At 47.1% G+C, this 12,258-nt stretch overlaps 1 protein-coding gene across 4 annotated transcripts in view; it reads left to right on the forward strand.

The window, feature by feature from the left end:
• The window catches only part of CYRIB (CYFIP related Rac1 interactor B), a 106,884-nt gene that overhangs the window by 68,145 nt on the left and 26,481 nt on the right, over positions 1–12,258 (forward strand). For 2 of the 4 annotated variants that reach the window (XM_048507865.1, XM_048507864.1), the window contains exons 2-3: positions 2,137–2,213; positions 8,251–8,284. The gene's annotated coding sequence lies outside the window, so the exon portion shown is untranslated. The remainder of the gene's footprint in view (positions 1–2,136; positions 2,214–8,250; positions 8,285–12,258) is intronic. The other 2 variants (XM_048507867.1, XM_048507866.1) reach the window with 1 other exon arrangement.

The following is a 12,258-nucleotide window of genomic DNA, read 5'->3' on the forward strand; positions in this document are numbered from 1 at the left end:
GAAACCAGACAGCACCCCAGTGATTCCGGCCATGAAAGCCTTCGACAATACATTGAAGCATCAGACTGTTTTGTCCTTGCTTCTCTATGCTCCCGGACTGCACTTTTTCATGGGTTCTTGGGGAAAGACAATACTTTTTCCCACAATGCATACCTGCAGAGAGCCAGCGTGGTATAGCAGTTAAGACCAGGTGGACTCTAGTCTGGAGAACCAGGTTTGATTCCCCATTGCTCATCATGAGTGGTGGACTCTTATCTGGTGAACCGGATTTGTTTCCCCACTCCTCCGCATGAAGCTTGCTGGGTGACCTTGGGCTAGTCACAATGCTCTCAGAATTTTCTCAGTCCCACCTACAAGGTGTCTGTTTTGGGGAGAGGAAGGAAAGGAATTTGTAGCCTGCTTTGAGACTCCTTACAGGAGGGAAAAGTGGGGTATAAATCCAAACTTCTCTTCTTCTATGAGGTCATCCCCAGTTGCCCCCTGTGATTTTTGGATAGAGAAGCGTGCCTTCTCAGTGATAAAGGGCTGGGGCAACATTCACGTGAGTTCAGGTATAAGATACATGTGGGAACCTTTCTCTTACCCATATTACCTCCAAAGTTAAAGCACTATAGGTAATTGATTCCTCAGCTGAAATGCTGTTTCATGTGGGCATAGCTATACTGCTTTATTTATTTATTTATTTATTTATTTATTTTATTTCTTCAATTTCTATACCGCCCGATCCCCGAAGGGCTCCGGGCGGTGAACAACAAAATTCAAGCAATAGTAAACAAGGAGCAAATCATACACAGTAAACATAGGCTCCATCCCATTAATAATCAATAAAACATCCTAAAAACTTCATATAAAACAGCGGTTAATAATTAATAAATAAATAAGCATGAGGCGTCCAGAAAACCCCAATTAAAACCTACCCCAAGAAGGGGGACGGCAGGCCCCTCAATATAAGGGGGGCCCTGATGTAACAGCGCAAGGGCAAAGAGCAGAGAGGGGGCACCACATCGGCGGCTGGACACTCCAAAGGCCTGGTGGAACAACATGGTCTTACAGGCCCTGCGGAATTCACCAAGGTCCCGCAGGGCCTGGACAGCTGGAGGAAGGGTGTTCCACCAGGCCGGGGCCAGTGCTGTAAAAGTCCTGGCCCGTGTGGAGGCCAGCCGCATCATTGAGGGGCCGGGGACCACCAGCAAATTGGCCTCTGCTGTACGCAGAGACCGACCAGGGACATATGGGGTAATGCGGTCCCGAAGGTACGAGGGTCCCAGGCCGCGTAACGCCTTGAAGGTCAAAACCCACACCTTGAAGATGATTCGGAATTCAACCGGGGCTCACTGCAGTTGGTAGCACTTAAGCCAGGCAAGCTTTTAAGAAACACCTCTTAAACATCTCTCTCCTCCTTCCCTGATTTCAGCTCATGGTACCTTGGAGGTCACCCAGGTTAGATTGCATGGAAGCTCTGCTCCATATATGGAGGCATCCATCTCTGAGGGATGCAGCCGTTGGTTCTTGCTACTCATATAAACTGTTTGCTCCTGGTGATTTCCATGTTCTGCTGCTCTTGTGTGAGAAATGCATGTCCATTGGCTGTTGGCCTCTCTTGCCTCCAGATGGGGGATCAACGTACATACAGATGCACAAAATAAGCTTCCTGATGCCTCAGCAGTGAAAGGAATGACCCACAGTGACTCAGGTTTATTCTGTGGACCTCTGGTTTGAGGGGCATTCCACTTCTGAGGGGTGGCTGCTGAAAAGCAATAGCCTGCCATGAAGCTACAACGTTAGGGGGATGATTCGCTGCATGAATGTGGGAATATCTCTCCCGCCCCCAGTAAATCAGAACTGGTAGTGCTGGAGCGTTTCTCTGTCTTGCTCAGATTTGAGTAATCTCAGTTTTATTTCAAATGCTTCCGCTGTGCCATCTCTTAAATCTCGAAAGAGCAAAAGGCGAGGAAAACGGAACCGAACTGTGTTTTTTATCTGGTTGCTCTAGTTGTTGGGCTCTCTTCAGTGTTTGATTAGGTGAAGCCATTTGGAATTGGGGTTGAACTTGTTTTTAATACGTGATGCGTAGCAGCGTACCTTAGGCGACAAGAGTCTCATTTTTCGCTGTGTTTTCTTCTTTTGTCTCTTCAGGTTTCACAGAAAAGCTGCTGCCTTTGCATCGTAAGGTGTCGGCGTCTACAGAAGCGGCAGGGCAAGATTGTCACTTGGTAAGTATCTGTGAAGTGCTCGTGCTTATAAATATCTTCATTTCCCCCTCCTGGTTAGAGTGATTTCTATTTTAGCTGATCAAAACTGCAGGTTAAATATGCTGTCTTACCTGCTGACGTTCAGTGCAGAACGATACCTTGTGTGGAGTACCAAGATTCTTTTCTCCATCTTTGTTTTTGACAGAACTCAGCCATTGGGGTGGGGGAGGAAGTTTGATTTCAAAAGGGGAAGTTTATTTTTTGCCATTGAACGTTGTGATCGTCTGGTTGCTTATGATATTTACAAAGCAGGGGCCACGTATATGTCCCTGCTGCTCCTAAGGCCTTTCACGCCAAAGTAGGCCAGCAGTTGGTCTATGGTGCACCTATATGGACTGGTGCTTGAAACCACTCAGTTGAACGTATATAATCCTGCTTCAGTTGAACGTCTACAACCCTGCTTGTAAGCCACCTTGAGTCTCCTTACAGGAGAGAAAGGTGGGGTATAAATCCAAACTCCTCCCTCCTCTTCGTCCTCTTCCTCTTCCTCTTCCTCTTCCTCTTCCTCTTCCTCTTCCTCTTCTTCTTCTTCTTCTTCTTCTTCTTCTTCTTCTTCTTCTTCTTCTTCTTCTTCTTCTTCTTCTTCTTCTTCTTCTGCTTCTGCTTCTGCTTCTGCTTCTGCTTCTTCTTCTGCTTCTTCTTCTTCTTCTTCTGCTTCTTCTTCTGCTTCTACTCCTCCTCCTCCTCCTCCTCCTCCTCCTCTACCTTGTGGGTGCTCAGAGTCTTTCGCATGAAGCAGCCAGGCAGACTCCCTTCTTGCCTTCATCCTGTTCATCCTCTGATCATGAAGATTGCTTTTAGTCGATTTTTCTTACAACCAGTGAGATGCCTTCATGAATTTTATTGGTATCTATTTTATTTTTTAAATTTACTAGTAGCTGCTGCATTTCCCACCCTAGACTTATACTCGAGTCAATACATTTCCCAGTTTTTTGTGGTAAAATTAGGTGCCTCGACTTATATTCGGGTCGACTTATATTCGAATATATACAGTATGTGTTTTCTCATGAAAATGCCCTTTCCCTCTTGAGTTCCTTCGGGGGCATCTTTAGGGTGACTGTAAGGACGTAGCGGAAGATATATCAAGTGGATGGGAAGGCATGCTCCAAAATCCCCTTTATTGCATTCCTCATCTCTGCTGGCATTAGCCCTGAACGAAAGGATAAGAGAGTTGATTACCTGGCTGGGGCTTCTGGATCCCAAAGGAGTGTGGGAAGGATGGTAATGCTGTTCATGGCCAAGCATCTATTGCAAAACAATCTCCAAAACATTAATTTTCTTTTAAAAAACCCTCTTAATGCACTAGCACAAGTCTGTTTTGGAGGGCAGACGAGGTTCTTAAGCCTTCCAACGCATTCCCCTCCAAGAAGGTGGGAGCTCTGAGGAACCGAAACTTAAATTAGGTGGATGTTGCCAGGGAGGGAAAAGTGTGCATGAAGGCAAGGAAGTTAAGGTGTGCCCGCTTTGAGCCCACTCCCGTTTGAGGAAAACAAGGACACGTCAGCTGCAGATATTAAACTGATAGTTTGCTGGAACAGGATTTTTCTGCCAGAATCGGATCCCAGCCGTCAACCCCTGGAGACATTGTTCCACCTAATGAGAAGGGCAGTGTGTCGAATCAAGCTAGAGCTCCCAGGAACATTCCCCTATGCCAGGGGTGGGCAATTATTTTTTCCATGGGGCCGCATAAGAAACAGAAAATATTGTGGAGGGCCGGGCCAAAAGGCAGGGGGACGAGGCGCTTTTGAAAGCCCCGCAGAAGCCAGCAGCCAAGGCAACCGGCTTCTGCGGGGCTTCTCAAGGACGCCTCACTCCCCAGCAAGGCAGGGGGGCCAGTCAGGGTCATCTGGCGGGCCGGATGTGGCCCGTGGGCCGTATAATGCCCAGGTCTTCCCTATGCAACCGTAGTAGAGGAAATGGGAACTTGTTTCAACATGCCCAGACCCCCAATGGGTGGCCTTCCTGCCCAAGACCACAGTCCTCTGAAACAATCAGGAGAAGAACCTCATTACAGAGTCTTCAGACCCATTGAATAAAGTTCTGTGTAGCAATAAGCCGGCGTGGTGTGGTGGTTAAGAGCAGGTGGATCCTAATCTAGAGAACCAGGTTTGATTTCCCACTCCTCCACCTGAGCAACAGAGGCTTATCTGGTGAACCAGATGTGTTTCCGCACTCCTACCTTCCTGCTGGGTGACCTTGGGCTAGTCACAGATTCTCTCTGAACTCTCTCAGCCCCACCTACCTCACAGGGTGTTTGTTGCCAGGGGGAGGAGCTTGTAAGCCACATTAAGTCTCCTTACAGGAGAGAAAGGTGGGATATAAATCCAAACTCTTCTCTTCTAAGAAGACTGGATTCAGTCTCTTTGAGAAAGGATGCCAGAGCCATGGGGGTGTGGAACTGGACTGGCAGCCAGTCTTTCTGTTGGACTTTCAGGAATGGTTGTTAGAGCTGGTAAGAATTCCCGAGTTACATTTCTAATGTGAACTCCTCTCTCTAGCAGTCTTCAAGCAGCAGCTGATTGAACGCTTTTCAGGGATGCTCTTGGCTGATCCTGCATTGAGCAGGGGGTTGTGCTAGGTGGCCTGTTCGGTCCCTTTGATTCTTGGCCTTGTTTTGCGGGTCATCCAGCTTTGGCCAGAAACCCAGACCATAGAGGAACAGCAAGGTCTGTAAAGAAGATGATGATTTTGGATTTATACCCCGCATTTCTCTTCTGTAAGGAGACTCTACGTGTCCTACAAGCTCCTTTCCCTTCCTCTCCCCAAAGCAGACACCTTGGGAGGTAAGTGGGGCTGAGAGAGCACCGAAGAATTATGACTAGCCCAAGGTCACCCAGCAGGAAGGTAGGAGTGCGGAAACACATCTGGTTTACCAGGCAAGCCTCTGCCACTTGGGTGGAGGAGTGGGGAATCAAATCCGGTTCTCCAGATTAGAATCCACACCACACTGGCTTCTTCAGTGTCTCCTTCACTTCTGCACCATACAATAGGAAAACAGGCTGGAGAACTATTCTAGCTTCCAGGCCTGATCGCTTCTAAGGAGATCCATACATGCCACAAGAGACTGACAAGTAATTATTAAGGACATCAGAGTGGCTGTCTGGAGTCAGACTAGTGGTCCATAGGAATGCTGGTTGGCTGAATATTTTGGACTGCAAGTAGCAAAATTAATTTCCTCACATGGAATCTTGGGAGGGGGGCGACCTGGATTAGGTGGACGGTACTCTGACTCCCTCTTATTGTGACAAATAGCCAGGAGGGTGTGGTTTTCATTGGGCAGTGGTTGGAGGTGAAGGAATTGATCCTGTCTCCCATGCTAAGCCGGACCTAATATTCTCTCCCCAACTGCTTTTTTTAGAGTGGAAGGAAATACTGGGAATTCCTGTGAAGATCCTGCCCATAAGCCCTGTCCTTTGTTCCGTTCTTTTCTCTGTGCATCAGCCTCTGATGATAAAGAATGCCTTTAGGGCCAAGTTGATTTTCTTTCTTCCCTTCTTAAAAATCCAGGAAGCTGAATTCTTGGATTGGGAACTGGAAACACTCCTCGTCTCTTACAGCGGAAAGATTTAAGAACCTACCTTATAATATAGCAGTTAACTCGTTTCTTTTCTTTCCATTTTTTAGTTCGTTTGTTCTAGTTATTTTGTTAGCATTGGGCCATGCATAGAAATAGATCCATCGTGAGGAGATTTTCCCCCAGTGACTAACTAGTACAGCAAATGCTGCTGTTGTTTCAGATGGTAGCCATGTTGGTCTGGAGTAGAACAGCTAGATTTGAATCCAGTAACATCTAGAGACGAAAAGATTTTTGAGATCGAAGTGCCAAAACTCCTTTTGGTGGGTTTTCCAAGCTGTGTGGCCGTGGTCTGGTAGATCTTGTTCCTAACGTTTTGCCTGCATCTGTGGCTGGCATCTTCAGAGGTGTATCACAGAGAAAAGTCTGTTTTACACTGAGAAGGAGAAGTTTAGTGTGGTATATTGTCCATGTCCCAGGTTGGGGAACCAATCAGTAAGTGTTTGGGTGGGACTGATTGGTTTCCCACCCTGAGACATGGACAGTATACCCCACTGAACTTCCCCTTCTCACTAGACACAGTGTGGAACACATTTCTTTTTGTGATACACCTCTGAAGATGCCAGTCACAGATGCAGGCAAAATGTTCCACCAGACCACAAGAACTAACAGACCAGGGCCACACAGCCCGAAAACCCACCACAACCAATTGAATCTGGCTGTGAAAGCCTTCAACAATACATTGTCAAAACTCCCTTTGTCAGATCTGACGAAGCTTCTGGACTCCAATCTGGTCTGTCTACTGTTTGTTGTGTGTGTCAACTTCTCCCCAACCGTGATGGCTGCATTTTGAGTAAAGTTGTTCAATGGATACAGTGAATCCCATTCAAGTCTATTTATTGAGAAGTCTGTAACAGCAGTGGCGTAGGAGGTTAAGAGCTCGTGTATCTAATCTGGAGGAATCGGGTTTGATTCCCTGCTCTGCCGCCTGAGCTGTGGAGGCTTATCTGGGGAATTCAGATTAGCCTGTACACTCTCACACACGCCAGCTGGGTGACCTTGGGCTAGTCACAGCTTCTCGGAGCTCTCTCAGCCCCACCCATCTCACAGGGTGTTTGTTGTGAGGGGGGAAGGACAAGGAGATTGTCAGCCCCTTTGAGTCTCCTGCAGGAGAGAAAGGGAGGATATAAATCCAAACTCCTCCTCCTCCTCCTCCTCCTCCTCCTCTTCTTCTACTTCTACTTCTACTTCTTGTACTTCTACTTCTTCTTCTTCTTCTAGACCAGGGGTAGGGAACCTGCGGCTCTCCAGATGTTCAGGAACTACAGTTCCCATCAGCCTCTGTCAGCATGGCCAATTGGCCATGCTGGTAGGGGCTGATGGGAATTGTAGTTCCTGAACATCTGGAGAGCCGCAGGTTCCCTACCCCTGTTCTAGACAATGTAAGATTAAGCTAACGACCCTGCCATCAGTGGGCACCAAGGTCATTCGTAACCATCAGAAACAGCCGAGCTTTTATTGTAGTGTTTTACCAAAATTATTTGCATAGTTTGAAATAATAAAAAATAATCTCTCCCTTCCCTCCACCCCCTCCCCAAAAAGAAAGATTAAAATGTACAAAAACAAGAGACCCAGCATTTAAAAATAAAAGGACAGGGAGAGATACACATTGTTGAAAACTACACCATCAGGCTTACTCCTGCCTTATTCTGATGCTGATGAAATGGCATCAGCTTGAAATTTCAGAGCTCCTGAGATACATTTAGCGACAACAAGAGGAGTGCTATTTTCATTCTGGAGATTAAGTCTATGGTTGTCATCCCAATGTTTGGGAAATATTGAAGGGGGAGGGTATCAAAGAAGTTCTTAAACTGTATTTCGCATGAAGTGAAATAAAAATATGCAGCAGGGTCTCATGCACCTGAGACCCACTTGAGCGCGTCCTTTGTGTGGGTGGAATATTGGAAAGTCTACCAATAAATCTACCATCAGTAGTGCATTGCAGTAGGCCGAAGAAAATGGATGCCAGCACAAGCAGGGGGTGAGTTCGTGTCTCAGTATTTCTTATAACCCCAAAAGGTCCAAAGCTTTTTTCGATGCAGATATCTAACACATTTTCCTCCTTCCCTCCCCAGGCCCTTGGGGACGGGGTTCAGGGGTGCTGTAGGCCTGCTGCTGCTGCGGTGCCTGTCTGAACCGCCCCCGAGCCCCGCCCCCAAGCCCCGCCCCTGAGCATGGTGGGGGGATGCTCGGAGCAAGTGTTGTCCCCGGGCGCCATTTTCCCCGATACTCCTCTGATGGGGAGCATCTATATGTATTTTCCCTGTGGGGAGAAAACCATGGGAACTGTATTGTTAGAATCCGATTGCACATGGTCACATTTCTTATACTGATTTCATCTCTCTCTCTCTCTCTCTCTCTCTCTCTCTTTTTTTTTCTCTCTCTCTCTCTCTCTCTCTCCCTCCCTCCCTCTCTCTTTTCTAGATTGGGAACAAAACCCGAGCAGCACTGGCTGTAGGTGAGAACCTCTTGTTGTTTAAATGTACAGATGTGCCCCATACCTAGAATCTGTGTTTGTCTGTCATAAGACCATTTGTATTGGAGGAAGCTATTGTGGGGAATGAGACAAGTCCAAGAACATAAGAACAAGCCAGCTGGATCAGACCAGAGTCCATCTAGTCCAGCTCTCTGCTACTTCCAGTGGCCCACCAGGTGCCTTTGGGAGCTCACATGCAGGAGGTGAAAGCAATAGCCTTCTGCTGCTGCTGCTCCTGAGCACCTGGTCTGTTAAAGCATTTGCAATCTGAGATCAAGGAGGATCAAGATTGGTAGCCATAGATTGACTTCTCCTCCATAAATCTGTCCAAGGCCCTTTTAAAGCTATCCAGGTTAGTGGCTATCACCACCTCCTGTGGCAGCATATTCCAAACACCAATCACACGTTGCGTGAAGAAGTGTTTCCTTTTATTTTATATTGGGAACAAAACCAGAGCAGCACATCCTACCAAGATGAATGGAGATAGTACAGCTTCAGAGGGATCCTTAACGGTTCTAAACTGGAACGTTTAATATTCCTTTGTTGAAGGCTCATTCCACAAATTATGGACGAGAATTTATTTTTATTTTACTTACATTATTGTAATCCGACATTGTTATAATCCGGTGGATTATACATGCAGTATAATTGACAGGCTAAGACCTTCTCCGATCCTCTGAAGATGCCAGCCACAGATGCAGGTGAAATGTCAGGAGAAAATACTACTGGAACACGGCCACACAACCCGGAAAACCCTCAACATCCTAGCGATTCTGGCCGTGAAAGCCTTCGGCAGTACATTCGTGGTGCTCCTTAGTCTTTAACTGACCCTGCTCCAAAGACAGTTTATCTTGGATCAGTGTCTAAGTAGCAGTTTACGGGATTTCTAAGCACCGGTTTGGATGTCACCAGAGCGTCCACTGAGCTGTTCGAAGAAGCCTGGAGAGAGCTAACAGTGCAAATTCTCCCTCCTGCCGTTTAGTGTCTCCTCAGGCCAGGCACTGATTGGATGAGAAAAATGTTCGCAACTGGTCGGGCTACGAGGTCCTGGTTTCTAACCATTGCCATGGAAACATGGGAAGAAGCTACAGGAAGGCAGCTCTTGCTCTGGGGTTTTTAGTGTATGATAAAGCAGCAGCCAATTGAGTAAAGAAAGACGGCTTCTAGCCCAGAAACTTGGTCCTTAGTAGCGGTTCTTTTGCTAAGCTTGTTGGAAATTCATCCTGCTGATTCTGAGATTTGATTTGGGGGGTGTGTGTGTGTTGAACCTGTCTGTATTAGAAAAGTACAGGACTCCCCCCGCATGTTTTTTTATTTTATGTATTTAATTGGATTTATACCCCACCCTTTCCCCAGAGGCATATTGAGGGGGGGATTGACACCCAGGAACAACACTTGTTTCGGAGGCCCCACCCCTTCACACTCGGGGGCAGGGTTTAGATGGGCACTGCGGCACCTGTTTGAGTTCTCCCCCCACTTCCCTGCCTATGTTCGCCCAGACTTCTGTGGCGCAAGAGGTCTCTCCCCTACCGGCGTGCCCGGCATCTCCCGGGGGATTGCACCGACACGCCAGAGAGGCCTCTCTCCTGCTTTTGTCATGGTGTCCCCATGTCCATAGGGCGATACGCTCCCGCCTTTCATGGCAAAGCTGGGATCAACACAGCTTACAACATAATACAAGTTAAATAAAGGTATATGTTTAAAGTGTACAGTCTAAACCATAATCTTAATCTAATAATAGTCTAGGACAAGATGATACCCTGATCTGCACCCTGCTGACTTCCTTTAAGTTTTTTATCCTTCCTACTTTTTCTCTCCTACTTTTTAAGGCCTAATCGGCACACAGGTTCAGTTTGGGCTGAGTCCAAGCATCTCTGATTGCCTGTTCGGATCCGGTTTTCTGTTCCGCCACCGCAGCTAGGTGTGGAACCCGGTTCTGACGGAAGGCAGTACTCCCAGTCGATTGGGATGCAAGCAGTCCTGTGTTAATTGGTCTAGTTTCTAGACAAATCTGTTGCCCTGGGTTTATTTTTAATGAATACAATAATTTTCTTCTAGATGATGTCTAGAAGCCAGAATAAGAGCTGGGCAAGATAGTTCCCTATTGAACGATAGCTGCAGTGGAAATCCTACATTACATGAAAAAAAATGTTTTTCTTTTTTAAAAAAGACTTTTTTTAAAAAAAAGACTTCCATTCATGCCCTTGCCACACAATAGTGACCTATCTGTACAGGGTCTGAACTTTCAGTTTAAATAGGAGACTGCGACTACAACATAGCTGAAAAATGTTTCACTATGATTAATGGTGGTGGTATAATTAGGCAGAGTGATAAAACTAAGTGTGGTTGTTGTATGCGCTTCACTGAGTGGGTCCGTTCGCCACACTCTTCCCCCCCCTTGCGTCTCCCGAATTATTTTTGTTGCGTAAATACCGTAGCACAAAATGAGCTGAACTTCTGACAGAACAGTCGCCGCCAACCAATTGTCACCGCTGGTAGGTTTCTGAACAGAGTTTCGCGAAATTTCGCCGACAGAATTTCGCTCGAACTGCAGCTCTGGTTTTTTTGTTCGCGTGAAGTAGCAGGTTAAAAATGCCCCACTAGATGTCAGCAGTGGAAAAGAGACTGCAGATTCTGAGGGGATTGTTGTTAAGGGCTCCGAATGAATATTTTCGGTGCCTGTAATGCTCCCATAACTATCCGGAGACAAAATGACAGAATACAGTTTGGAGGATTTGGCTTTCACCAGAGCTCTTTATTAGACTGGGTTTTTTTTTTAAAGGGATGGGGGTCAAAAACAGAAGTCTGAGGTTGTGATCATGTATATTGCTGTCGGTTTGGTTCCTTCCAGTCTTAGTCATATGTGGACATTAATCTCCTAAAAGCTGTTTCCTCCGCCTGTTGTCTCCAGTTACATTGAGCTGAGGAAAGGGAAATCAGGGACTATTACTCAGTCCCTAAACTCAGCATGCCCTGCTTGGGTGTGTTTTCCCTGTTTCTCCTTGTTTGGCGTGCACAATATTTACAGGCATGCCTACCAGTTAGCAGTATTGCTGAGTGTGTGAGCTGAAACATCCCCGGTTTAAATCTTGCCTCAGGCAGGAACTCCCTTGGCGGTCTCGAGAGGGCCAATATTCTCTCAAGGGAGGGTGTGGGTGTGGGTGTGGGTGTGTGTGTGTGTGTGTGTGTGTGTGTGTGTGTGTGTGTGTGTGTGTGTGTGTGTGTGTGTGTGTGTGTGTTGGGAAGGATTACTGTACTCCAGTTGAACCCTTTTGATTTGAGGGAGCTTAGACGGGAGTCACTCTGCAGAAGGCGTGCATTGTGAGTTATCCGTAAGGCACTTCGGATATTTGGAAAGCCCTGTATAATTCTTCGCTGGAAGCCTGCAGTTCGGGTGGCACAAGCAACCGGAGCTTGTGGCACAATGTGGACGTGAAGTCAGAGCTTCAGGCTGTCAGTGTCGTAGACAGACCCCCAGGAACCAAGGATAGTCCACAAATAGGTCTTAGCAGGTTCAGGCGTTTAATGTGCACAGAGCAAGGAATCCAGACAAGACACAAATAGTAACCTGCAAACTAAAACACAACATTTCTGCCACAAGCTAGCGCAGCTGCAGCCTCCCTTTTATAGCCAGCCTCCCGTTCCCTTGTGCAATAACCTCTTGCAGCTGGGTTACTCTAGTCTGGCTCCTGAAAAGACTCCGAATCTACTCTAGCTTGCCCCATAGCTGCTAACCTGTTGCTATGTCTCCTTTGCTGTAAGCCAGCACATAGTCTCCTCCTGAGTTGCTCCTGGGGCTCGAGGGGCAGGGGGGTGAGGGAGCTGTCAGATTCCCCTCTGGCTCTGTATCAAGGGGCAGAAGAGTCTCCGAGCTAATCTCTTGCTGGGGTATCTCAGAGCTTGGACCTGGCTGTGGATCCCGGCCTGAATGCTCTGCCTGAGCCGGAGGACCTGGC

Source organism: Sphaerodactylus townsendi, linkage group LG09 (genome assembly GCF_021028975.2).
Source record: "Sphaerodactylus townsendi isolate TG3544 linkage group LG09, MPM_Stown_v2.3, whole genome shotgun sequence".
Taxonomy (NCBI): domain Eukaryota; kingdom Metazoa; phylum Chordata; class Lepidosauria; order Squamata; family Sphaerodactylidae; genus Sphaerodactylus; species Sphaerodactylus townsendi.